The sequence below is a fragment of the Bos indicus x Bos taurus genome, chromosome 4 (genome assembly GCF_003369695.1).
Source record: "Bos indicus x Bos taurus breed Angus x Brahman F1 hybrid chromosome 4, Bos_hybrid_MaternalHap_v2.0, whole genome shotgun sequence".
NCBI lineage: Eukaryota > Metazoa > Chordata > Mammalia > Artiodactyla > Bovidae > Bos > Bos indicus x Bos taurus.
The window spans coordinates 62207155-62233969 of NC_040079.1; the positions used below are offsets into that span (position 1 = coordinate 62207155).

Consider the following 26815-nt stretch of genomic DNA (forward strand, 5'->3'; position numbering starts at 1 on the left):
CATTCTCCTGATAAGTCCAAATACTGGTTTACCTTATTAAACTGACTATTTTGGATAAGGACTTAGAAAGGAAACAATTACCTATTTTGTCTACTTAAATAATCATTCAAGCAGAATTATGAAATAAAACTAGTCATCTCTGCAATTATAGGATAGGTTTTAAGTCAAGCATATTGTTCTGGAAACCGAATCTGATATAAAACTTAGACTCAGTTTCAATGTCATATAAACCAAGAGGTTAAGATATTTATGATAGAAAATCATAGTATCATAAAATTGCTAGTGATAGTTGCACATTTTCTTGCATTGACTATCTTATTTAAAAATTTTAAATACATGCAAAAGAATGCACGGTACAAAGCGGTCAACAAACATTTGTTAAATGTATGACCAAAGGAATGTATAACTGAAGAATGAAAAATACTGTTACAAAGATTGAATAATATAGTATAAAGTGCATAGAGTCTTGAAATAGACTAAACCAGTTTTAAACTGGATGCTATTAATATTACTCACAAGTAATCCTGTGCAAGTTACTTAGTTTCTACCTCTATTTGTCCGCTTTTAAAATGGGACAGATTAGACACACCCTAACTTAGAAGGAAAGTTATGACCAACCTAGATAGCATATTACAAAGCAGATATATTACTTTGCCAACAAAGGTCCGTTTAGTTAAGGCTATGGTTTTTCCAGTAGTCATGTATGGATGTGAGAGTTGGACTGTGAAGAAAGCTGAGCGCCAAAGAATTGATGCTTTTGAGAAGCTGAGCGCCGAAGAATTGATGCTTTTGAGTCTTTTTGGAGAAGACTCTTGAGAGTCCCTTGGACTGAAAAGAGGTCCAACCAGTCCATCCTAAAGGAGATCGGTCCTGGGTGTTCATTGGAAGGACTGATGCTAAAGCTGAAACTCCAGTACTTTGGCCACCTCATGCGAAGAGTTGACTCATTGGAAAAGACCCTGATGCTGGGAGGGATTGGGGGCAAGAGGAGAAGGGGACGACAGAGGATGAGATGGCTGGATGGCATCACTGACTCGATGGACATGAGTTTGAGTGAACTCCGGGAGTTGGTGATGGACAGGGAGGCCTGGCATGCTGCGATTCATGGGGTCACAAAGAGTCAGACACAACTGAGCGACTGAACTGAACTGAACTGAACGGGGTTGAGGGCAGGGGAAGAGGGTATCAGAGGATGAGATGGCTGGATGGCATCACTGATTGAACATGAACTTGGACAAACTCAGGGAGATGGTGAGGGACAGGGAAGCCTGGCATGCTGCAGTTCATGGTGTCACAAAGAGTCAGACAGGATTCGGTGACTGAACAACAACAACAATGGGGTTGAGAGAAAGCTTAAGTAGTTAGATGACAATATAACAGAGAGGCTGCTATAGAGTACAGTCTCTGCAGACAGCCTATCTTGGAGTTGATGTCTGACTTAACTTTAAAGTTTATGTAACCTTGGGCCAGTTGATAAAGGTCTTAACTGTCAGTTACCATATTTGCAGAATGGGGCAAATAATAGTACCTAACTCAAAAAACTGTTCTATGGACAAAAGTGGCATGTATTAAGCACTTGATAAATGGATTCTCTTAGAGTTGAGACTTTCTAAGTAAAGCACTCAATGTATTTCTAATGTATAGTAGGAACTCAGTAAGCTTAGTAAGCGGTAGTTATTATTGCTATCAACTTCTTTGTCCACTATTTTCTTTCATTTTATAATTCCGAATGTGTTCAGTTTCTACTACCTATTAGCATCAGTCTTTTAAAATTACCTGAGCTATGCTTCAATAATTCCTTTTCCCTACATTTGCACTGGTCTTGTAGACTATTTTTAATGGTACAGTGAATCTTATTTTTTCTTTTATTCTTATACCCTTCTGGGACATTCTAAAACTTATGTGTGGAAACACAATATATATGCTTGTGCATATTCAAACACGCAGAGAGTAGTAGGTAAAAGCACAATCTACCTATTTATGCTTTTACTTACTAATCTCTTGCATATTTGAATGTTGCTATGCTAATAGAGAATGGTTTACCTAGACACTAAACAGGGTGTGAAAGAACTCTGAGCTATAGAACCCTGCTGAAATTCATCCCGTGTACATAGTGTATATTTTTTCCCCTCAGGTTTCAATCTAATTTTTTAAAAAATAACCCAAAGTGGCTTTGAAAAATATGATGTTAAAATATTGAGCTGGTTCTCTTTAGGACTGCCAAAGAAATATAATACTCCTAATAGAATATCTCTAGAGAAGGAATTTTAAATAGCTTTGTGCTCCTGAATTCACATAAAAGAAAGACAAGATAATCTTTAAGGTGATTTAACAGTTAAGTGAGGTGTCAGCCTACAAGGTTGTATGTATATATGGGTTGCAAATAATTTTGGTTTTGACAGGCAAAAATGAATTCTGCATGGTATTCTAACTATCTATCTACAAAAAGGCATTTTTTGTACTAGTTTTACCAAGACAAGTTACCTAGGTCTTATAAATGGAATGAAGAATGATTGCTTCCAATTTGATTTGACCTTGAAAACAATGTTTTTTTGTCTCTGAATATTTTGAGTCATCAGTTGAACACAAAATTGTCTATGTAATCCCTGATGTCACAAGAAGGAAACAAATCCATATTTAAAGCATCTCATAAGCACACACACATATATATCCTTAATTTAGGTAAGCACTATTAATAAATCATGATTATTTAAGGTATTTTGAATTATTTATTTTTCAAAGAATTCTGTTAATTTATTTTCATTGTGCAAAGTAGATTCTGCCCTGAAAGTGTTCACTGGACATTCCCAGGATCCTAGACCCCTGAGTTTTCATTGTCAAGAAGGGATTAGGAGTACAGAGTTTAGGACTGTGTAAGATCAAGACCTATAACCAGATCACTTTTATCATCATTAATAGACTGGACTAGAAAAAAGATATCTATCATCAGGAAAGGAAAATGAAAAGAACATTGCCTATCTAAGGCAGGGGTCCCCAAACTCCAGGATCTAATGCCTGATAATCTGAGGTGGAAGAGAAGTAACAACAATAGAAATAAAATGCTCAATAAATGTAATCCACTTGAATCATCCTGAAACCAACCCTGCTCCCAGTCCATGGAAAAACTGTCTTCCACGAAACTGGTCCCTGGTGTCAAAAAGGTTGGGGGCTGATGATGTAGGGTGATTTCTGGAAGGGAAAAGATTCTCCCTTGAGAATCCACATACCATTCTCAAGGTGTGATGGGGTTAAGATTCACATTGCTTGTGGTTTGGAACAGTTAAGAATTAATTTCAATTGACTCCAAGAATCTGGCAGAAGGAACTATAAATCTTTTCAGGGATAATCTGTCAATTCAGAGTTCGAGTTTTCAAGTTTTCTATAAATAAGTTCCTACCAATAGGCACTTACTATCCAAAGACAGAACTCACAAGGAAGTAGCCAGCATTAATGAGTAAGAAAGTGTGTCAGTCATACAGTCGTGTCCAACCCCATGGACTGTAGCCCTCCAGTTTCCTCTGTCCATGGAATTCTCCAGGCACGTAGGTAGGCTTTCCTTTCTCCAGGAGATCTTCCTGACCCAGGGATTGGGTAACAATAAATGAAAGAAAGAAGAACTGGCATATCTGTCTAAAAGATTGCTTAGACTTTAGCATGGAGAGATAAGGAAATGAAAAGTGGAAGAGATGGAGAATGTGGGAGGGGTGTTCGGGATGGGGAACACGTGTACACTTGTGGTGGATTCATGTTGATGTATGGCAAAACCAATACAGTATTATAAAGTAATTAACCTCCAATTAAAATAAATAAATTTATATTTAAAAAAAGAGAAAATGTAATGTCAGTGTAATTAGAGTCCCAAAGGAAGAGAATAAAAAAGGAACAAGGAAGAGGTAACATTTGAGAGATAGTAACAGAATTTTCTACAACTGATAAAAGCATGACTTACAGCTTCTGTAATCAAAGTAAATCACAAGTAAGATAAATAAATAGAAAGAAATCACACTGTGATATACTGTAATAAAACTGCAGAACACTAAGGAACTCCTCTTCTCTAAAAATTTTATAAGAGCTGCCAGACAAAAAAGTAACGATTACTTTCAAAGGAATAATGACCTGCCAACAGAGTTTCCTTGTTAAGATAGAAACAACATTCAGCAATTTTAAGTATAAAATTCAATGAGTTTTCAAAATCTACCCAAGCACATAATCACCAGACCAATATATGAAACACCTGAATCACCCAAAAATGTTTCCTCATGCCCTTTCCCAAGCAAATCTGCCTCCATCTCCATCCTCGGCTCCCAGTTGAGCTTTCTGTCACTATGTTGTTCAGTTACTCAGTCGTGTCCAGCTCTTTACAACCCATGGACTGCAGCACGCCAGGCTTCCCTGTTCTTCACCATCTCTTGGAGCTTGCTCAAACTCATGGCCATTGAGTCAGTGATGCCATACAACCATTTCGTCCTGTCGTCCCCTTTCTAGAATTGTATATAAATGGAGTTATTCCATATGCATTCCTTTATTTGCATTTCTTTATTTGTTTTTGAATGTAGTCTATTTGCTTTTGAGGTTAATCCATGTTGCTGCATATATTAGTCATTTGTTACTTGTTTCTTAATACTATACTATTATAGAGATATGTCAATAACACAGTTAGTTTATCAATCGTTCATGGACACTTGGGTTGCTTCCAGTTTTTGGCTATTATCAATTAAGCAGCAATGAACATAAAAATATTTGCGTGGATACATGTTTTCATTTCTCCTGGGTGAATATCTACAAGCGAAATAGCTGAGTCATATAGTAACTGAATGTTTAACCTTACAGCAAATTTGTCAAACTGACTTTCAAAGGAGCTGTACCAATGGTATGTGAGTTCCAGTTGTTCCACAAACACTTATGATGTTGTTATGCAGTCACTAAGTTGTGTCCTACTCTGCAACTCCATGGACCACAGAACACAAGACTTCCATCTCCTTCATGATCTCCCGGAGTTTGCTTAAATTCATGTCCATTGAGTTGGTGATGCTATCTAACCATCTTATCCTCTGTCACCTCCTTCTTCTCCTGTGCTCAATCTTTCCCACTATCAGGGTCTTTTCCAATGAGTCAGCTTTTTGCATTGGGTGGCTAAAGTATTGGAGCTCAGTTCAACCAGAATACTCAGGGTTGATTTCCTTTAGGATTGACTGGTTTGATCTCCCTGCAGTCCAAGGGACTCTCAAGACTCTTCTCTAGCACCCCAGTTCAAAAGCATCAATTTTTTGGTGCTCAGTCTTCTTTATGGTCCAACTCTCACATCTGTCCATGACTACAGGAAAAATCATAACTTTAAATATAGGGACCTCTGTTGAGAAAATGATTTCTCTGCTTTTTGATTATGTTGTCTATGTTTGTCACAGCTTTCCTTCCAAAGAGCAAGAGTTTTTTAATTTCATAGCTGCAGTCACCATCCACAGTGATTTTGGAGCCCACGAAAAGGAAATCTGTTACTGCTTCCACCTTTTCTACTTTTATTTGCCATGAAACCAGATGCCATGATCCTAGTTTTTTTCAATGTTGAATTTTAAGCCAGCTTTTTCACTTTCCTCTTTCATTCATCAAGAGGCTCTTTAGTTTCTCTTTACTTTTTGCCATTAGACTGGTATCATCTGCATACCTGAGATTGTTGATATTTCTCACCACACACTAACACTTGGTAAATAACATTCTTTTAACTTTTGGTGGCTATGGTTTAGTTGTTAAGTCATGTCCCAGGGACTGTAGCTTGCCAGGCTCCTTAGTCCATGGGATTTCCTAAGCTAGAATACTGGAGTGGGTTGCCATTTCCTTCTCCAGGGGATCTTCCCCACTCAGGGAGCAAGCTCGTATCTCCTATTTGGCAGGTGGTTTCCTACACTGAAGGTTGATATTTTACTGACTGAGCTAGCAGGGGGCGTACAGTGGTTGTAATGCACATTTCCTAGTGACTAATGATTTGGAGTGCTTATTTATCCTTTGCTTTCTTCATGGGTGAAATATCTATTAAATTTCTTAAAAATTAAAGTTTTTTTGTTTGCCTTTTTATTATCTAGTTGTATGATTTCTTTATACAGTCTGTATAAAACTTACCAGGGTTTTGGCAAGTATTGCTTCCTAATATGTGGCTTTTTTTTTTTTTTTTTCATTTTCTTAACAGTGTTCTTCTTCAAAGAACAAATATAGTAAATATTGATGAAGTTCATTTAGCCAATTCTTTTCTTTCATGGTATTTGCCTTTTATACTTTAAGAAATCTTTGCCTAAACCAAAATCACAAAGATTCTCTCCTTTTTATTCCCCTGTTTTATAGTTTTAGTACTTACAAAAACTATGGTAAGAAAGTTCAAATTTATTTTTCTTTATTTCATCTTACTTTTCTTTTCTTTTTGCATGTGGAAATCCCAATTTTCTGGCACTGTTCTTTGAAAACATTATCTTTTCTTTATTAAATTATCTTGTGCTTTGGACTGACTTACGTGCCCTCAGAATTCATATACTGAACTCTACCTTCCAGTGTGATGATATTTGGAGATGGGGGCTATGGGGAGGTTTATTATGTTTAAATGAGGTCTTAAGGCTAGGCTCCTTATGATGGGATTAGTGCTTTTATTAGAAGAGACCACAGAGGTCACTCATCCCCTGCCTCCTTCTCTATTACATGAATACTTATACTAATAACATGTAGAAAAGGAGAAACATGTTTGTAAATAAATTTTCCCTGGTGGTTCAGACAGTAAAGAGTCTGCATGCAATGGGCAGGTTCAATTCCTGGGTCAGAAAGATCCCCTGAAGAAGGAATGGCAATGGCACTCCTGTATTCTTGCCTGGGAAATCCCATGGACGTAGGAGCCTGGCAGACTACAGTGCATGGGGTCCCAAAGAATCAGACATGACTAAGTGACTAATACTCAACTCAAGAAAGAGTAGGCATATTTATTACCTTTAGACTTTGTTAACTACGTATTTTTAAAGTTTTAAGGGTAATAATGTAGTGTATAACTTCCAAGTCAAATAAGAAATAGTATTTAAAAATATCCATTAAGGCAAAAGAATGCAGCAGAAGATGAGAAAAATGGGGAAAGTAAGATCAATAGAAAGCACAAAAATCAGATGGCATATAAATATACCAGTGGTCATAATAAAAGTAAATGAACTAATCTAGCTGTCTGGAAAAAAAAAAAAAGAACTGCACAACTAAGGAAAAATTCTAGTTATGTGCTGCTTATAAGAGAGATACACAAAGCAAAAGGACATAGATACATAGAGAAGTTGACAATATAATAATATACTATAATTAATATCAGACAAAATGCAAACATTTCTGAGATAAGACAAGTTGCAATAGAATCTGATTATGGAATACTACTGATGTCTATTTTACCCTATAGAAGGATTTTAAGCAGGGAAAGTGAGCCTAGAAGTCTTTAATGAATAAATTTAAATTTTGTTCCTAAATAGTTGGGGCACTATTCTAAAAACTACAAATAATTCTGTTACCAAAATGAGACAAGCTTTTTGCTATTCAATTCTCCCTTATCAGTATACATGTTGCCAATCATTATGTTGTTTAGCAATTAAATGCTGAAATATGGAGACTCAATGCTCCTTTCTGTGGAGCTTGACTTGAATTGGAAATGAAATATATGTAATTAATAGAGGCTGAATTTAAGCAAATTAAGTGATAAAATTTCTAGGAAGTCCATTCACATATAGCTAACTATAAGGATTATGTCTTTTAGGATCACAGTTGGAAAGACCCTAGCAGTGATCTAACATAACTCCTTTTTGCACAGACAAAATGGATACAAAAAGCATGTAGGTGAAATCACCTAATTAGTTAGTGGCAGGGCAAATGCAGGCAATGAAAACCAGATTCCATAATTTCCTTTCCATTGCATGGATCATAAGTACTTGAGATTTCAAAGAATATGTCTTAACATATTTTGCTGAAAAAAATGAAATGTCATTTTCCAAATAAACTATAGCCTGTTGCTAGGTAATCAGAGAAAGTCTATTTAACTCATTTAAATTAGAAATTAGATTTGTACATCTTCACAATAAAGTTACAGAATTAATTTTATAAATTTAATACGAATGCGCCTACTACAGCTAAGAATTTTTTGAGTGATGAATATTCTGGATATATTTTTTCTAAATTTGAATTATAGGAGTGTGTGACAGAAATGAACTGTGACAATTTCCTTAATATATAGAATGTTTTCTCCTGTTAAACATGCGCTCTGAGAATACTGTGTACATAAAAATCAATGCAACTGTTAGTGAGAACTGGAAAAAAATATCAACAATCAGATTCCACCCATGGTCTATCAGGCATGTATTTAACCCATACTGAGGCCATGTTGATTGATCCAGCAATGGGGTAAGATTTTATGCTGTTATTTTGTGTATTATGGTTAGTTTGTGAGGATAAGGTTATGAACAGCATAAAGGTGTGGGCCAGGGCATGAAGAAGAATAAGATCCTGTCCCTTCTACCAAGACTGTAACTTATACTATGATTCAAAACATAAGCTACAAAGTGAAAGTGAAGTTGCTCAGTCGTTTCCTACTCTTTGTGACCCCATGGACTATAGCCCGCCAGGTTCATCCGTCCATGGGATTTTCCAGGCAAGAGTACTGGAGTGGGTTGCCATTTCCTTCTCCAGGAGATCTTCCCGACCCAGGGATTGGACCCTGGTCTCCCGCATTGTACCGTCTGAGCCACCTGGGAAGTCATAAGCCATAAAGCAGTCTATAGTCTATAAATAAATATATATAAATACACGTATACACATATACAGTCTAAACTACCACAACAAAATTTCACAAGTTGGAAGCTTCTGCCAGAAAATAATTGGTGAGTGGAGGAATATATAAGTGAAGGAACGTCAAATGTTGCTAACTGCATAGGTATTCAAAGTATGGTGTTGTTTTAGCCTCAAATAGTCAGAAAAAGCATTGTGTCTCTTTGAATCAAGATGTGAAGAACAGATAAAAACTAAAAGGTAAAGAAAGTAGTGTGGATTTCAAATCTCATTCACTTACAGACAAAAAAAAATGGATTTCTTTTTTCTTACTACATTATTTTCTGAAGATATGCCACTATAAAATAAGGGAGATATTTTATAAATCACTTTCTCATTAAGACATTCAGTTGTTATAATTATATAGAAAAATGAAATGTATTTAAATTATTTTATTCTAGAAGCATATTATTGATTTTTCTCTTAAATATTCTATGTTATTATAGTATGCCCTAACTTAGATCATATTGAGTCAAAAATTTTAAGGTAAATATATTATTGAATTATAGCATAATTATAAACATTATATAAGCACCCTGAATATATAAATGATAAATCCATAAAGAAAATGATGTATCTAATGCACATATATTTAAAACTAATTTTTTTGCTAAAATGATCATCAATTATATGAAATGTCAAAGGTGTAAATACCATAATCAGCGGATCTTATCACATAATAAAAATAATGACTTATATTGTTATTCCATGCATGGCTTCCTAGCAAACCAATTTAAATAGAACAGTGAACTTGTAATGCATAATTTTATTTTTCAGAAAAATCAATATGTATTATAAATGGTATTGCTGCACTTGTTTACAAAGTTCTCTTTTGAAATAATTTCCTGGGTGTCCACTTCATTCATCATTTAGTTTCAAAGGTTTTTCCCATATGCTAGTTTTAAAGGGGTGAGGGACACATTTCAGTGCTTTTTTAATGCAAGGTCCAATAACACCTAGATATTAGAGAAACTATGAACAATTTTTCTTCTGTTGCTCTAATCTCAGTTTTATAACTTTAACTTTTTAGTGTTAAAAGAAATGGTTACTATTTTTTCCCTACAAACAAAATGAATGACACTTTGGATTAATTACCAGTAAAACAAAATATATATGCCTTAGAGCTAAGGAGATCATAAAACAAGGGGTCTTCTTTAAAAGTATCTCTTTAGAATAGGAACAATAGATAATTTTGAAGCTGGAAAGCAGTGTGGCAGAGGGCAAATTAATGTGGGCTCCCCAGCTAGACAGACTTTAGGTTGAACTCCAGGTGTGCCACTTTCTCCTTGCATGGCCTTGAGTTCACCTGTTGTAACAGAGGATAATACTATCTGCTTCACAGAGGCATGATGAGAGATGAGATAATGCATGTAACGTTTTTAGAATAGTATCTGGCAGAATAAACTCCAATAAATGGTCACCTTTATTATCAGAATTAAGAAATAAGCTTACCTGTTCTTATGATATAGTAATTAATGCAGCTAGGCAAACAAAAAAGCTTTTCTAAATCAAATTAATTCCACAAATATTTATTAAGTACCCAGTGGTATCTAGAGAAGGGAATGGCAACCCACTCCAGTATTCTTTGCCTGGAGAATTCCATGGATAGAGGAGCCTGGTGGGCTACAGTCTATGGGATAGCAAAGAGTCAAACACGACTTGGGGACTAACACACACACACCCTCCAGTGATTTAAAGAAACTGTTATGCACTAGAGATGTAAACATAAATATGACACAGTCTTTCCCTGGAACAATTTGTAGCTTAGCCAGGTGAATAGACAACTTTTTAAAACATACAATTTCAACTCAAAGTGGTAAGTCAATGTTATAGGGGCAGAGAGGGCAAAATAAGGAGCTGGGTAAGAGATATCCAAGTCAGCTAGGATTACGGAGTAGTTTTTCAGGAAAAGGTGACACTTTTCATACATTATACCCATTATACCTATAATTCTGTTGAAATTAAGTATCATCATCTATGAATCACATGATGAATATAAATTATCAGCATCCGTAAACCACCAAATTTAAGCCACGGAATAATTTTGCCACTGTGGATGAAGAACATCATCTGCCACATCAGTAAACAAAGGATTTCAAGCCATCAGCCACTAAGGCAGCCCCCTCCCTGACCCTGACTGTGTGCCCTGAGAGGGTTCAGTATGAGAAGGCAGGATACTGGCCCTAAACAGTTAAAGTATAAATCAAAGAAGTGATTTCAATGAGCCCTGACAGACTCTGCCAACCTTCCTATAAATAGAAAAGCATTAAAGTCATTAACTTGAGATGTCTGGCTTTCTTTAATTAACAGTAATCTTTTGATGTCCTGAGTGTCTGGGTTTTGTTGTGAAACCCCTGTGCATTGACTCCTCCCTTACCTCCTGGGAGTAGTCGCTCAGCATTACCTGAGAGCCTGCCTCCCAGACTTGGGTCTTCAGAAAATCTTCGAATAAAACATAATTCTCAACTTTCAGTTTGTGCTTTTTTTTTTTTCAATTTATACAATTAATTGTATAATTAATAAACAAGTATTTTAAATCATTTTAAAAAAGAATTTGAACGCTATATGTATGTTAGAATTGAGGAAAGCGTTTAAAGCAAGACTAAAGCCAAAATTATAAAATATAATATACAAATACCTGAATACTTGAGAATTAAAAACTTTTTGTATCATAAGGTTTAAAGTCAACAGATTAACACTACTTTGAAAGGAAACACTGCACAAATGACATACAAAGGGATAATACCTATACCATAAAGGAGCTCTCACAAAGTCACTCACACTAAAAAAAAAAAGGTAAAACAATCCAACAGAAAATGGGTACAAGATATAAATAGGCAAGTTACAGATGAGACATATGAAAAATTCACTAGCAGTCAGGAAAATACAAATTAAACACAAGATAATACTTTACAATCAACAGCTGAAAAATTAAAAAACAGCTTTAACATCTGTGGGTGGCAGAGGTATAGGAAAAGCATACTCTTTTACTGGCAACAATATGAAGATTTATAATCTTTTTGGAAAGTAATCTGGCAACACTTATAAAATTCTAAAACTTCATTTGTCTGATGACCTAGCAATTTCAGTACTGGGATTCAATGCCATAAAAATGCTTGTATAAGGACACAGGTACAATAATGGTTATTACAACATTGCTCATGATGGCAAAAAAAAAAAAAAAAAATTAGAAGCAGAGATGATAACTACAAACAGAGGAATGATTTAAGAAATGATGCCAGACCCCATGTCACAGAATGCTATTCAACCCAGAAAAAGAACAAAAATAAAGCTATTCATTGACTTGAGAGATTTTTCCAAAAGGACTGTTGAATGATAAAAGTAGAAAAGCACATGTGCTATTTTTACTTTTGTGAAAAAATGATGACAAAATGTCACCATATATGTAAATGTGAATATAGGAAGTATTTTGTCAGAATAAAGCAAACCATATTCAGAAGAGGCTGTAGATCTGAGAGGCAGGTGGGGAAAACAATACAAAGGAAGAAGGAAGCGTGAAGACAAAACAGCACATGTACAAAGCAATCAAAGGGCATTTCTAAATAAAGCATTATGATATTACCATATTTATGCCTTCCTGAAGACTTTAAGTAGATTCATATAAAAAATAACTAAAATAGACAAAATGCAAATATATGTATATGTGTATGTATATATGCAAAACATAAACATTTAGAGATGAGCTAAATAGCATTGTTTCATAGCAGGGAAACTAGACAGAAAATAACAATAAGGAGTAAAACAGACACTCATTTATAAAAGCCAGAAATGTTAATTGGGTGTAATATTTCCAGAGGTCCTCCCACTTGGGGTCTTTCCTTTTAGGCTGAATGCATCAGCAGATAAATATTGCAGGGCGGCAGGGACAAAGGGAATACCAGTTTACAGAAATATCTTTTATTTTGCTATACCTAAGGGTCTTTAAGTAGCCATTCACCATACTAAGCAAAAGATCTGTCAAGTGTTAGTTCCAGTAAGATAAGTCATTTCTACTCAAGTTGTGGTTATGAAATGTCTTTGTATTTAGAAGTCAAAAATTTTAGATTCATCCACAGATACTGAAGGTTAGGGAAGGCAAATTTTCATCTCTGCCCTCTTAGACTGTTCAGCAAGGCCTGTGAAGTAAACTGACTTGAGCATCCCTGGGTTTGGGTATTTGAGGGGGTCCTGGAACCAATCCCCCTCTGATACTAAGGGACAACTAACTGGATACAATTTATGTAAGTTTTATGGTACATAGGAACCCTCATAAGCAACAAAAACCCAAAGAAAGGCAGAACCTACCTACATGTTTTTTATAGTTGGATAAACAAAGAGAGGCAATTATGGAGAAGTAACTGAATTATGTGCAGAGGCTAAAGGAAGATGACTTATTTTAGAAGGTCCATTTTTATAGAAATCTCTGGGTTTCAGTTTCTTGTCCTTGATATTAAGAATGCTACTTTGCTCCTATTATAGCAAAGTCATCATTCACGTGAGAAGTCCATCTCCTGCTTTTAAGAAAAAGGGAACAGGATTTGCTATTTTTCAAGTCTTTTAAACTCAAAATAATCCTTTTGCCAAGATGGCATATTTTGGAGTGGCATATTCTACCACCCCTCACAGGCAAAAGTAAAACACAAAAATAAAGAAAAACTGAAACAACAAAAAATCCAACCAAATGAGAGCAACAACAAAAGAATGTATTTTCTACTTCCTGAGAAATTGCTCCCCATCTGTGATTAAAATTAAGAGAGAAAGATACAAGAGAGGGGATACCTACTGATGGGCTGAGGCTGCTCTGGGTCTTCTGGCAGAAAATTCATAAAGAATCAAAAGAGATCCTCCAGATGCAAAATCAGTTGTTTTTCCTAAGTTCATTTTAGTGAAATAACTTAGCCACAATTCTACATAGTCATTAGATTCAAACTTACTATCCTCTTTGGGGTAGAAAGCTCTGGAAAACTTCTGCCTCTGTATTTCTGTTCAGAGTTGATGATTTAATGTTTTTAAGCCATTTTTAGGCCTTCTGGGATACAAAAACAACTCTTTAATCGAGGCATGTGAACTGACCAATTTGTTTTCCTTTTCCTCTGATCTTCGTGGAAGCCTGCAAGTTTATGTTTTGAGAATGGGTTTCTCTGTTAACTCTACTCATTATTTATTGCTTACAACAGTTATTTGATCTTCAAAATGTAGCCTGATGTAGTATCTTTTGAAATAACTTTTCATTTATTTTTTAATCAGTGTTTCTTTTTAAGTTTTAATTACCTAATAATAACATTTTGATACATAACTATATTACAAGGACCAACTGGACTTTAGTTAAATTCAAATTGAGATTCTTCTTTATACATGATCAATATTGCAAAATAGAAGAACTAACTAATCAAAGTCAACAGGGATTAGTTTAATCATCAATCATTTTCCAACCAAATATTCCTTAATATGTCTCTATTTAATAGTTTCATTCAAACATACTACTACAGAGAGAGAATATAATGACTTCTTAAAAGAATTACCATACTAGATTACACATTTGACAGCAATAGATTTGTCTTTATAAAATATAAATATGAATAAAACAGGTATTGTAAAGTACCAAACAAGCAACTTGTTAATTTAAGTCCAAATTGTTTCAGCCTACAAGAAATTGTATTATAAATCCACATTATAATGCTTAGAATGCCAGTGTTATATAAAAAAGTGAGAGGATTGTTTGTAGGTGACAAAGGATGATGTTTTTCCTGCCCTAGTCATACGACTATTACATGGTGTCTGGGTCCTGACATGGGAATTTTCTGGGCTACAAAACATGGATGAAGCTATGGATCAAGTACCTGTAGGCGAAGTGGTTTGCTGTAAACATAAAGTTCACTTAAGGCTTCCTAGACTACTTTGCTTCATAATTATGTTTGGATATTTGCTACCAACAATGTAAATTTCAAGTAAGTAGCAAGCAATTTTATCAGCTTCCAGGAAATGTGCTCTGGAGTATATGTCTGACTTTTCCATTATGGAGGAGAAAATACAGAGAATGTTCAATTCAGGTAGAAAGAATAGGAAATCACTTTTAATGAGGTCTTATTGAACTTCTAATATAACCCAGAATAATATTAAGCAGCATAAAATTGACTTCTGGATCCACTGAGTCCATATGGTGAAGACTGACCTGTAAGAAACTGAATTCAAGTGGGTAAAGTATATCTTAAGAAGATGTAATTTCTCATATTCTTGTGAAGATACAAATTGAAGTGTAAATTCTCCCTCCATAGACACATCCTCTTGATATTTTGCCATGTCGGCCAATTGCTGTCCTAAAATTAATTTTTAAATGATATAAATCACCTTGTGAGACTTTGAAACCAGGTGGAAAAATTCGTTAAAAAGAAAAAAAAATTGTTGTTATTTATACGTGGGGGGTCCAACAACTACTTCCTTCCTCCTCAGCTCCCACGCTGGTCCACCCACCAGCATCTACTTCCTGGACTCCCCGTTACCTCCACATTGGTTTTCATGTCTCTACCCGCCTCCATCTATAGTCATTCTCTACCTAAGTCCAATCATGGCATATGTCTGCCCTGTTGAAAAATGTCCAGTGGCTTCCTCTCACACTTAGAATAAAATGCAAATATCTTACTGTAACCGACAAGATCTTACATCTGAGATTCTGGGTCTTGGAACTATAGATATTATGAACAAGATAATTCTTAGCCATGAGGGGCTGTCCTATGCAATTTGGGATGTTTAGTAGTATTCCTGGCTTCCACCCACTAGAGGCCAGTCACATCCCTTTCACAGCTGTGACAACCAAAAATGTCACCAGGCATTGCCAAGTGTACCTCAGGGGCAAAGTCACCCCTTCCAGGAATCACTTCTCTGCGTGATGTGGCCCCTCATGACACCTCCGTCCTCATCTTCTCTGGCTTACTGGACTTCAGTTCCACGAGCCTCATCCATGTTCCTCCCATAAACCAAAAGCCCTCTTGACTCTGGCCTTTTTCTGTACTTGCTGTTCTCTGAATAGAATGCTGTATGTGTTCTAATGTCCCTGCTTAAACGTCCTCTCTATCTAAAATAGCTCCTCCTGCCAGCCTCTACCCCTTAGCATACTTTTCTTCACGGCACTTATCTGCTCCTTAGCTTTATAGTCTATCTCACAGTTGACTTAATTTTTGTCTATCTTCCTGACTTGATGAAATTCCACAATGCCAGAGACTTGAGCTGTTTTGTTCAACACTGTCTTTCTGATTTCTAAAACAGTGCCCGTCTATATTTTCAACAGTTGCTCAATATGTTGGCTAAATGGATGAATAAGTATGCATTCTGATAGTAGTCCTATTTATTTATTTATTGCTGCACCATGCAGCATGTGGAGCTTCCATGACCAGGAAATGAACCTGAAAACCCTGCACTGGAAGCATGGAGTCTTAACCACTGGATCACCAGAGAAGTCTAGTAGTCCTCTTTAGATTACTATAAACATTTGGAGGTTGTTGTGTCTCTTATTTCTATAACAGTTTCATATAATGTCTTTAACCAAAGAGGTTTTTAGAAATCTTCAGGTAACACAGTCATTTTACAAGTAAGAAATTCAAGGCCTGGAGAGATTACTTTGTCAACAATGACGCAATTTATCATTAATTGTTTATTTTAGTTGACCTTTAAAAATCAAAAGGATGAAAACCAAATTTCAGGGCTTCTCCTACAGTCTTCCTTGTGGGTATTTTACTGAGATTATTGGACATTTTATGTACAAATTACATTTTTAGAAATTTTTAATTGAATGAGGTTATCGGTATCAAGTACAAGATCATTATTTAAGGAGGCTACTAGTTGAAACATACACCATAGTTCATGATAAATTTTAACATGAATAGTGAGATTACTATCAATTCAACTCAATTTACATTTATTAAAGTGAGCACCTAAAATGTACATTATTTCAGGGGATTAAAAAGTTAAGTACCGCAAAGCCTCTGACCTCAAAAACCTTATAGTATAATATAGTACAAGAGATGAAGTAAGTACATAGAAACCACAACACAAGCAGATTCTGATAAATGCTGGATTCGAGATGTAATCATGATAATTGTTGAGTGTTTATTGTAGTAGTAACAAGTAGTGTACTAAATGATAGTAATTTAGGCTTTGTTAAGCAAAGAAAATAATAAAGACTTTGAATACAGACACAGAAAGCTGCATACTTAATTACTTATTCCACACTCCTTTAAGAAAAGATTAATTCTGACCAGATTAATGCAGATCTGGGAAATTAGAAAAAATACAAATATGATGATGAGTGGTACAACATGTGACAAAGGGTAGGTAGATGATAAAGTGTATCAAGTGTTCATGTTAGAAAAACTCTGAATTCTTTGGTTTGGCTGGAGTGTATTGATAGTTTAATAGAAGCCAGCAAATGTAAGTTTAAGTAGCAAATGTAATGTGAGTATGGACTGACCATATAGAAACCTAAACATCATTCTAATCATATCTAAGCCTAAATATTATATATATATATATATATATATAACATATATATCATATATATATAATATACATATATATGCATGTATATATATGTAGAAACCATATAGAAACCTAAATATCATTCTAATCATATCTAAGCCTAAATATCATATATATATATAACATATATATCATATATATATGATATACATATATATATATATCCATATATATCATATATATAATATACATATATATATCCATATATATCATATATATAACGTATATATACGTTATATATATATAACGTATATATATATGTTTTCTGGGCAAAGAGGAATATCTGAAGGGTGTTGATCAAAAAAGTTGGAAGATCATATGGAATTATTCACACAGGACTACCTGAATGGTCAGATGCCAATGAAAACCATCCCTCCAGATACATTCAACTAATCTCCAGAGAGGAGCCATTGCTACCTACATACACCAAGCTTCCATTGATTATAGGGACAAAAAATCAGTGCATATGTAGTGAGACCACTTCACTTGATGGTTGATGGTTCTGAGAGCTAACTGCATTCAACTCATCCCCCTGATTTGGGGACTTTCAATAGAAAGGCATCAGGGAAGCAAAATATCTGAGAACGGCAGCTTTTCAATTTTTGCACCTTTTAGGTTAAATGGCTTTTTGCCAGTGAAAGTGAGTCCAAAAAAAAGGAAGTGTTCTCTCTTAAGCATCAGAACCACATAATTGACACAATCTCTGTATCTGGAGAAGAGAATGGCAACCCACTCTAGGATTCTTGCCTAGAGAATCCCATGGACAGAGGAGCCTGGCAAGCTATAGTCCATAGGGCTGCATAGAGTTGGACACGACTGAAGTGACTTAAGAGGTGGCAAGAATACACAGAAGAACTGTACAAAAAATATTTTCACGACCCAGATAATCACAATGGTGTGATCACTCACCTAGAGACAGACATCCTGGAATATGAAGTCAAGTGGGCCTTAGGAAGCATTATACAAACAAAGATAGTGGAGGTGATGGAATTCCAGTTGAGCTATTTCAAATCCTGAAAGATGATGCTGTGAAAGTGCTGCACTCAATAAGCCAGCAAATTTGGAAAACTCAGCAGTGGCCACAGGACTGGAAAAGGTCAGTTTTCATTCCAATCCCAAAGAAAGGCAATGCCGCACAATTGTACTCATATCACATGCTAGTAAAGTAATGCTCAAAATTCTCCAAGCCAGGCTTCAGCAATATGTGAGCCGTGAACTTCCAGATGTTCCAGCTGGTTTTAGAAAAGGCAGAGGAATCAGAGATTAAATTGCCAACATCCACTGGATCATGGAAAAAGCAAGAGAGTTCCAGAAAAACATCTATTTCTGCTTTATTGACTATGCCAAAGCCTTTGACTGTGTGGATCAAAATAAACTGTGGAAAATTCTGAAAGAGATGGGAATACCAGACTACCTGACCTGCCTCTTGAGAAACCTGTATGCAGGTCAGGAAGCAACAGTTAGAACTGGACATGGAACAACAGACTGGTTCCAAATAGGAATAGGAGTACGTCAAGGCTGTATATTGCCACCCTGCTTATTCAACTTATATGCAGAGTACATCATGAGAAATGCTGGGCTGGATGAAGCACAAAATGGAATCAAGATTGCAGGGAGAAATATCAATAACCTCAGATATGCAGATGACACCACCCTTATGGCAGAAAGTGAAGAGGAACTCAAGAGCCTCTTGATGAAAGTGAAAGAGGAGAGTGAAAAAGTTGGCTTAAAGCTCAACATTCAGAAAACTGAGATCATGGCATCTGGTCCCATCACTTCATGGAAAATAGATGGAGAAACAGTGGTAGACTTTATTTTTTTGGGCTCCAAAATCACTGCAGATGGTGACTGTAGCCATGAAATTAAAAGACGCTTACTCCTTGGAAGGGAAGTTATGACCAACCTAGATAGCATATTCAAAAGCAGAGATATTACTTTGCCAACAAAGGTCCATCTAGCCAAGGCTAGATGTTTTTCCAGTAGTCATGGTTTTTCCAGTAGTCATGTATGGATGCGAGAGTTAGACTGTAAAGAAAGCAGAGTGCCGAAGAATTGATGCTTTTGAACGGTGGTTTTGAAGAAGACTCTTAAGAGTCCCTTGGACTGCAAGGAGATCCAACCAGTCCATCCTAAAGGACATCAGTCCTGCGTGTTCATTGGAAGGACTGATACTGAAGCTGAAACTCCATTACTTTGGCCACCTGATGCAAAGAGCTGACTCATTTGAAAAGACCCTGATGCTGGGAAAGATTGAAGGTGGGAGGAGAAGGGGATGACAGAGGATGAGATGGTTGGGTGGCATCACTGACTCAATGGACATGAGTTTGAGTAAACTCTGGGATTTGGTGATAGACAGGGAGACCTGGCATGCTGCTGTCTGTGGGGTTGCAAAGAGTCGGACACGACTGAGTGACTGAACTGAACTGAAGCAACTTAGCACGTGTGCGTGCACACACACACACAGAGCACTGTATGTTCTGATTGGATATCTGTCTCAACCTAATAAAAACAACTCTGTGTCACCCTTATCAAAAATCATTCCACTTAGATAATAAATGCTTGTAATTATATTCTCTTCAAAATTACAAAATACCACTTTGATTAGATAAAATAGGCTTACCAGGGAAACCTCTACAGCCACCCAAACCCTACTTTGCTATTTACTGTCTCAGTTATGGGTCATATTTAGTAACCTGCCTTGAACTACTAACAGTTTTCCCTCCCACAAATTATTGACCTAATCATATCTTAAAAAAAAAAAAGCAAACAAACAACCAGTTTTTGTAGCTGATTATTCTCAAATCAGTATTTTACAGGATTCCCTTATCACACGAATTCTAGTCATGGGCAAGCCGGTGATTGTCCTGTAGATTCTGGATAGGATATTAGGATTAGAAATATTAGTAAATTTATTTCTTATCCTTATAATTATATATTTTTAAAACTATCCTAATACTTCTTTCTCACAAAAGAAACAAATGCAATAAGGATGAATGCATTCATCATTTCCTCTAAAATTTTAATTACAATTTTTTTTCAGGTAGTTGTTTCTAATAGACATTTAGAGGAGAATATAGCCAGTTTGGGGAGATCTGTAAAGATACTGCAGAGCAAGTAATACCTAAAATGAAGAGACAAATCAAAGGTAGCAAAGAAGATTGGGAAAAGGCATTTCAAGCAAAAGGAAAGCATGTTCAAAGACAGAAAATGAGAGATCAGAAAGTGCCTCATAGGTTAATATTAGAAGAACTCTGAGTTCTGTGCTTTGGTTGGTGCTTGGATATGATGGTACATATGGTACCATATTTCAAAGAGATTAGAAACCCTCTCATCCAACAGTCCTGACTGACAACTTTTCAGGTAATTCTTTTTAAGTTGGCAAGGCACAGATAATACCAATATATCATATATTCATTTTATTAGTCATATCATTGTACTATACAAAATATAATGCCCAATTAATTCACCGTCATTTGAGATGTCATTCTCTTTGGGTATAAGTCCACAAATTGAAATTCTCAGAAGTGTTTTACAAACCACACTCATGCTACACTGTTTAAATTCCCAGTTTTAGCTTCTTTATGTTGGAGTGAAAACGTAAAGATTATTTGTGACAAAATCTGAATACAGAATCTTTCTAGACATTTACAAATTTTCCCCAGGCTTTCACAGTTGTCTCACCACGTTTGACAACCATTTAAAAAAGAACACTCATTATAAGTTAGTCTTTCAAAACATTTGACTGTTTTTTTTTCCTTTCTTGTTCACATTTCATCAATTTGTGTAACATTTAATTAAATTAGATGCTTATGATAATAGGTATAGCTAGCATAAACATGCATGTTAATAACCACAACTGATGGTTATTTTTTAGGCATACAGTTTAGCTGATGGGAACAAAGTACATAGGATTGTAGAGTGTAACCTTTTAGTGGTGAGTATCCTGGGTCACAGGGCTCAGACAACTTTTACAGAAGGAATAGAGAGCTTGAGTGAATCAAGCTTGTTCAGGTGATACTTCATGTAAGAGAGCACCTGCTTAGTTCAGTGTGGCAGATCAGCCAGACAGGAGAATGCAACGTCAAAGAAAATGGAGGTTGGAAAAAAGAGCCAGGTGAGCGCTGTGAGCTAGGCTCTAGACCTAGGGAGCTTATTAGGAACCATCGTGGTGCAGTGCTTCAGAACATGGATTACAGTGTGAATGCTCTCTATTCATTAGCCATGTATCTTTGGACAAGCTCCTTGTAATATACTACCCTTATATAATCATTAAGGTCCCACAATTTTCAGAGTCCTTATTCTTGGGATGTTGTTAGGATTACATGAGTTAATATTGTAATTATGTGTTTAAAATATAGGGGCTCAATTAACATCAGTTTTATTATTACATACCAAAGTGATGACTGGTAAGTTTCTAGATATGCTGTTCCAGGGCATAATCATGACTGAATATATGTAAAGTACTTTGAATATGACCTGGCATGTAATAAAAATTTCTGTATTAATTTGCTATTGTTACAAGCCATTTAAATGTTTTAAATGAAAGAGTGACCAGGTTTGCACTTTAGAAGGAACCATACCAACAGTGAGAGAGCGAGGGATTAAGGAGTGAGGTAGGTGTCAAACCAGGAGAAAATGCTTGGTCAATTACGGGTGCTGAGCTGACACAGTCCCAGGATGGACAGAGAGAGGACACGGAGGAGTCAGGACTTACTCATGTGGCAGAACTGGGAGTGCCTGCTGCTTGACTGGACACAGCTCAGGAGCAAGAGGGTGGAGCTGAAGACATTTATCATGGATGCCTTTTTCCATGCAGCTGCACTCAAATACTACATCTATTTTGGTTTAGGGGTGAACTCAGAGACGTAGTAAGGAAGTCAAAGCAGGTATTTCTAAGAAATTCACAAAATCAGCTACAAAAGGGGCAAAAGCCTTATCTTCATGAACAGTCTCTCTGCATCTAGCAACCTCAGTGACCAGAATTAACTGACCCCTTTCTTATTAAGCCATCAAACTTCTCTCTCCCCTTCAAAACTATTTATAGTTCAGCAGCACTAAAGCAGGCAGGCAGTCTTTTAAGATCCAAACATGAGAAGTCTTGTGGAATAATTCTTTGAACATCTTTCTTTTAATATGAACTTGCTGGGTAACTGATTCAGTGTTTATTCTGCTGAGAAAACTCTATACAACAAAGTCAAGTAGTAAAATCATTATGCTCCCTCTATTGAAACATGAAAGCCTTTGAGGATGTTTCAGATTTTTTCAGTGTATAATCTTCCCTGGAATTGGGCAAATATTTATTCTTAAAATGTATTTGTGTTTCCCAAAATCCACACAGAGGGAGAAATATACTCCAAAGAACTGCCACCATGTCCTTTTTATTATGTAAAGGACAAAAATTAATATTTGTCTAAAATAGATAACCATGTAACTACAGAAACCCTGTTTTCATCTGTTTAGGATTAGAAGCCTTTTCATATGTATTCAAGTTCCTTCATGTTTTAGAGGGTTTAGATAATAGGATAACAATTTACACAATAAATCTAGGTTTATGGAGTAGTAAAATAACTAGATTTACAGGTGAAAATTAAGTCCTCAGTTCACTTAATTTAATAAACATTTATTGAGTACCTTGTAGGCGCCATGCACTGGGATAAAAATGACAAAGGCAAATACACTCTATTTTTTTCAAGGAACTTCAAGTCTAGTGGGAAGATAAATATTAGTCAAGTAATCATTTAAAATGTAATATCATGTACAACTGACAAGGGTTTAATTTCCAAAATATACAAACAGCTGATATAGCTCAATATAGAAAAATATCAAAAAATGAGAAAAGACATAGATATTTCTTCAAAGATATATAGCTGGCCAACAGACACACAAAAAGATGCTCAACATTGTTAATTAATAGAGAAATGCAAATCAAAGCCACAATGAGGAATCACCTTATACCACTCAGAAAGACCATCATCAAAAAGTCTACAAATAATAAATACTGGAGAGGATGTGGAAAAAAGGGAATCCTCCAACACTATTGTTGGGAATGTAAATTGGTACAACCACTATGGAGAACAGAATTGAGGTTCCTTTAAAAAACTAAAAACAGAGTTACCATATGATCCAGCAATACCACTCCTAAGCATATATCCAGAGAAAACTCTAATCAGAGAAGATACATACACCTCATTGTCAATAGCAACAATATTTACAATAACCAAGACATAGAAGCAACCTCGACAGATGAATAGATAAAGAAGATACGGTGTGGTGTGAGTGTGTATAGTGGAATATTACTAAGACATCAAAAATAATGAAACAATGGCATTTGCAGCTATATGGATGGACTTAGAGATTATCATGCTAAGTGAAGTTAAGTCAGACAGAGAAAGCCAAAAGTATTACTTACATACATTAAGTCGCTTCAGTCATGTCTGACTCTTTCCAACCCTATGGACTGTAGTCCACCAGGCTCCTCTTTCCATGGGATTCTCCAGGAAATATTACTGGAATAGATTTCCATGGCCTCATGCAGGGCATCTTCCCAACCCAAGGATTGAATCTGAATCTCTATGTCTCCTGTATTGTCAAGCAGTTTCTTTCTCACTAGAGATACCTGGGAAGCCCATATTACTTATATGCAGAATCTTAAAAAAATGGTACAAATGAAATTACAAGACAGAAATTGACTCACAGACATAGCAAACAAACTTATGGTTTCCAAAGCTAATGTGGGTGGGGCTACTGCTACAAATAGTATAGAAAAACAGCCAGGACCTTCTGTATAGCATAGGGAAAGATATTCAATCTCGTGTAATGACCTATGTTGGAAAAGAATCTGAAAAAGAATTACTATGCTGTACACCTAAAACTAACACAAACTTGTAAATCAACAATACTTCCATTTAAAAAAATGTAATATCATAGCTACGCTAAGAATTATGAAAGAAAGGAACTTGTAGACACAAATAATAGAGGAATCTGACCTAATCTGGGAGAATAAAGGGGGCAGTGAAGAGAAAGTTTCACACAGATTGAAAGCATATGTAGAAGTCCTACATCCAAAGGAAATCCAGGACATCTGGGAGCTGGAGAGAAGGCCAGAGGAGCAGGAAGGCCAAAGGAGTGGCAAAACTGAAGAAAATGATAGAAGAGTGATGTGTGTGGACCAAATTGTGCTGCATTCTACCGGGAGAATTAAGAATTACAGTACAATGATTTTGTTTATTCAGTTGATTAGGTACCCAAATAAATAGTTTATTCATGGTAGATGAAATAATTGCATGCTTAATCACAAGGAAATGAGTTCATGTTTCATAGACATGCAGTAACTGATGGCCCTAAAAGAAGTACCTGTGGAGACAGGACTGTGCAGCAGGATAGGGTGTAATGAGGTCACAGAACTTTCACCTAAAGGCACCAGCAGAGATTTCTAGTGCACTGACACCCAGAGAACAACGCCATGAAATTATTTCTACTAACCAGGACACACCACATGAGAGTCTGTTAAGGTAAAATCTTGAAGAAAGAAACATTCGTCTCTCTAGCCTTTTTTGAGTGAACTTTCTTCTCTTTTAGAAAATACTCTCTGGGTCTAGCATGAACTAATCCCACCTCCAGGCCCTCTTTAGCACATCTCTGTCCTCCGAAAACAAACTCCCACTCCATTCATCCAAGCATTTCATCCTTCTCCATCCTTCACCTGCAGGCACCCAGGGCTTACAAACCGTATCTACCACTTGCTCTATTCAATCAACTATAGCTATATTCTCCAAGGAAAGGAAAGGATGGATTCTCACTCTCATAAGTTGGAAGAAGAAGCCTTACCTTCAAGAAAAGTAGCCGTGTTAATAAGCATGATACATTCAATCAACGAGAATGAGGAAATACTAGTATGGGCCAAAGCTGAGAGAACTTGTAAGTATGAATACTTGAGTTAATTGTTGAGGTGAGAGAAAGACTGGACAGGCTGGAGCATTCTAGAGTAAGCAATTCAGGCATGAAAACATGGAATAAAGGAAAGAGGCATGTCAGGCTTGGGATAAAGCATGAGATACTAGGTAAAATATAAAAACTAGGGAAAATATAAAAACTACCATGAGTGCAACAGAGCATTTATAGGGAGAATAGAGATAACAATAAAATAAGGAGAGCAAGATCTTAATGAACCCCAAAGATGACAGTGAGGAGTTTGGTCTTTTTCTCTGTTGTTATCTGAGATCCACAGGGGGTAACTTCTTCTGAGAAATGTATTTTAATAAATTCCTACAATGAACCTTGTAGTGTTTATCTACTCATTCACCATGTGTTTATTTAATTCCTATAATGCCACCAAACACGGAAATAGGTGCTAGGAAGATACACAATAAACCAGTAAGGAGGATGTTCACTAAAACAAGTGTTGAAAAGTCTGATGTAGTTGTAGAAAGGATGTATCAAAAGACTGAAATTTTTATCACAGATTAAATCATTGAGTCAAAAGGAGGGAATTAAAGGTGACTCCACTGCTTGAACTTTGAGGTGATAAGACTATTGCAGCAAGCAGAAAATTAGGTCATATTTGGGGGGAAATTGATTAATCTCATCTATGAAATTTGAGTTTCAGGTGATGAGTGATTTCATCAAGTGGGGAGGTCCCATTGACATATGTAGGGCCTGATAACCCTCACTTTTCATTCATTATTTTTGGTTGACAATGCATAATGCTGGGATGTGGGACACATATTATTACACTAATCATTGCAGGAGATACTTTTGATTTAGAGGAAGCCTTTATATCTATATTCTGATTGCATGTTCAGTTTAATGAGATTTCATAGAAGATACCTAGTGAGAGGATTGAAGGATGTGTGAAAATCAAAGCTATTTAGGGAAGAATATTTTAAATTACCCTTAGATAAATGTTAAAGGGTGTTTATGTGTTTGTGAGCATGTATAATCACATATATGCATATGCATAAATGTGTCTATATACACATACACAAAATATACGTATATTTGTGTTTGTACAAATTTCTTTCAACAGAGATGTGGATAGTAGAGCTTTTCAGAATCAAGCAGTGGAAGAGAACCAAACATCTATTCAGGACCCCATTCCATTAAACCATCAAGAATTTCACATACACAATTCAAACAGCATTTCTGAATATGTTTTACTATTTAAGACAAGTCATAAATGTGGGTTTTTATGACCAACTAGAAATTAAAATGATAATATATACAAAGCCACAGAGGAAATGACTCAAACAAGAATTGCAGGCTTTCTAACCATCATTTACCTAAACTATCTTGCATAGCAAGAAATTTAAATCTAAAAGAAGTCATAAAGATGAATGAATTCAAGTCCAGTCTTACAAGTAAAATTAAAAATACATTACAAAATGTAAATCAAATGGCATTAATTTATGCTAAAATTGCCTTTCCCCCTAAAGGTTTTTAAGCACTCAAAACCTTGATT

The 26815-nt window shown here is 35.8% G+C and overlaps 1 protein-coding gene across 2 annotated transcripts in view; it reads right to left on the reverse strand.

The window, feature by feature from the left end:
- IMMP2L (inner mitochondrial membrane peptidase subunit 2) overlaps positions 1–26815 on the reverse strand; it is a 956056-nt gene that overhangs the window by 225703 nt on the left and 703538 nt on the right. The window lies entirely within an intron of this gene.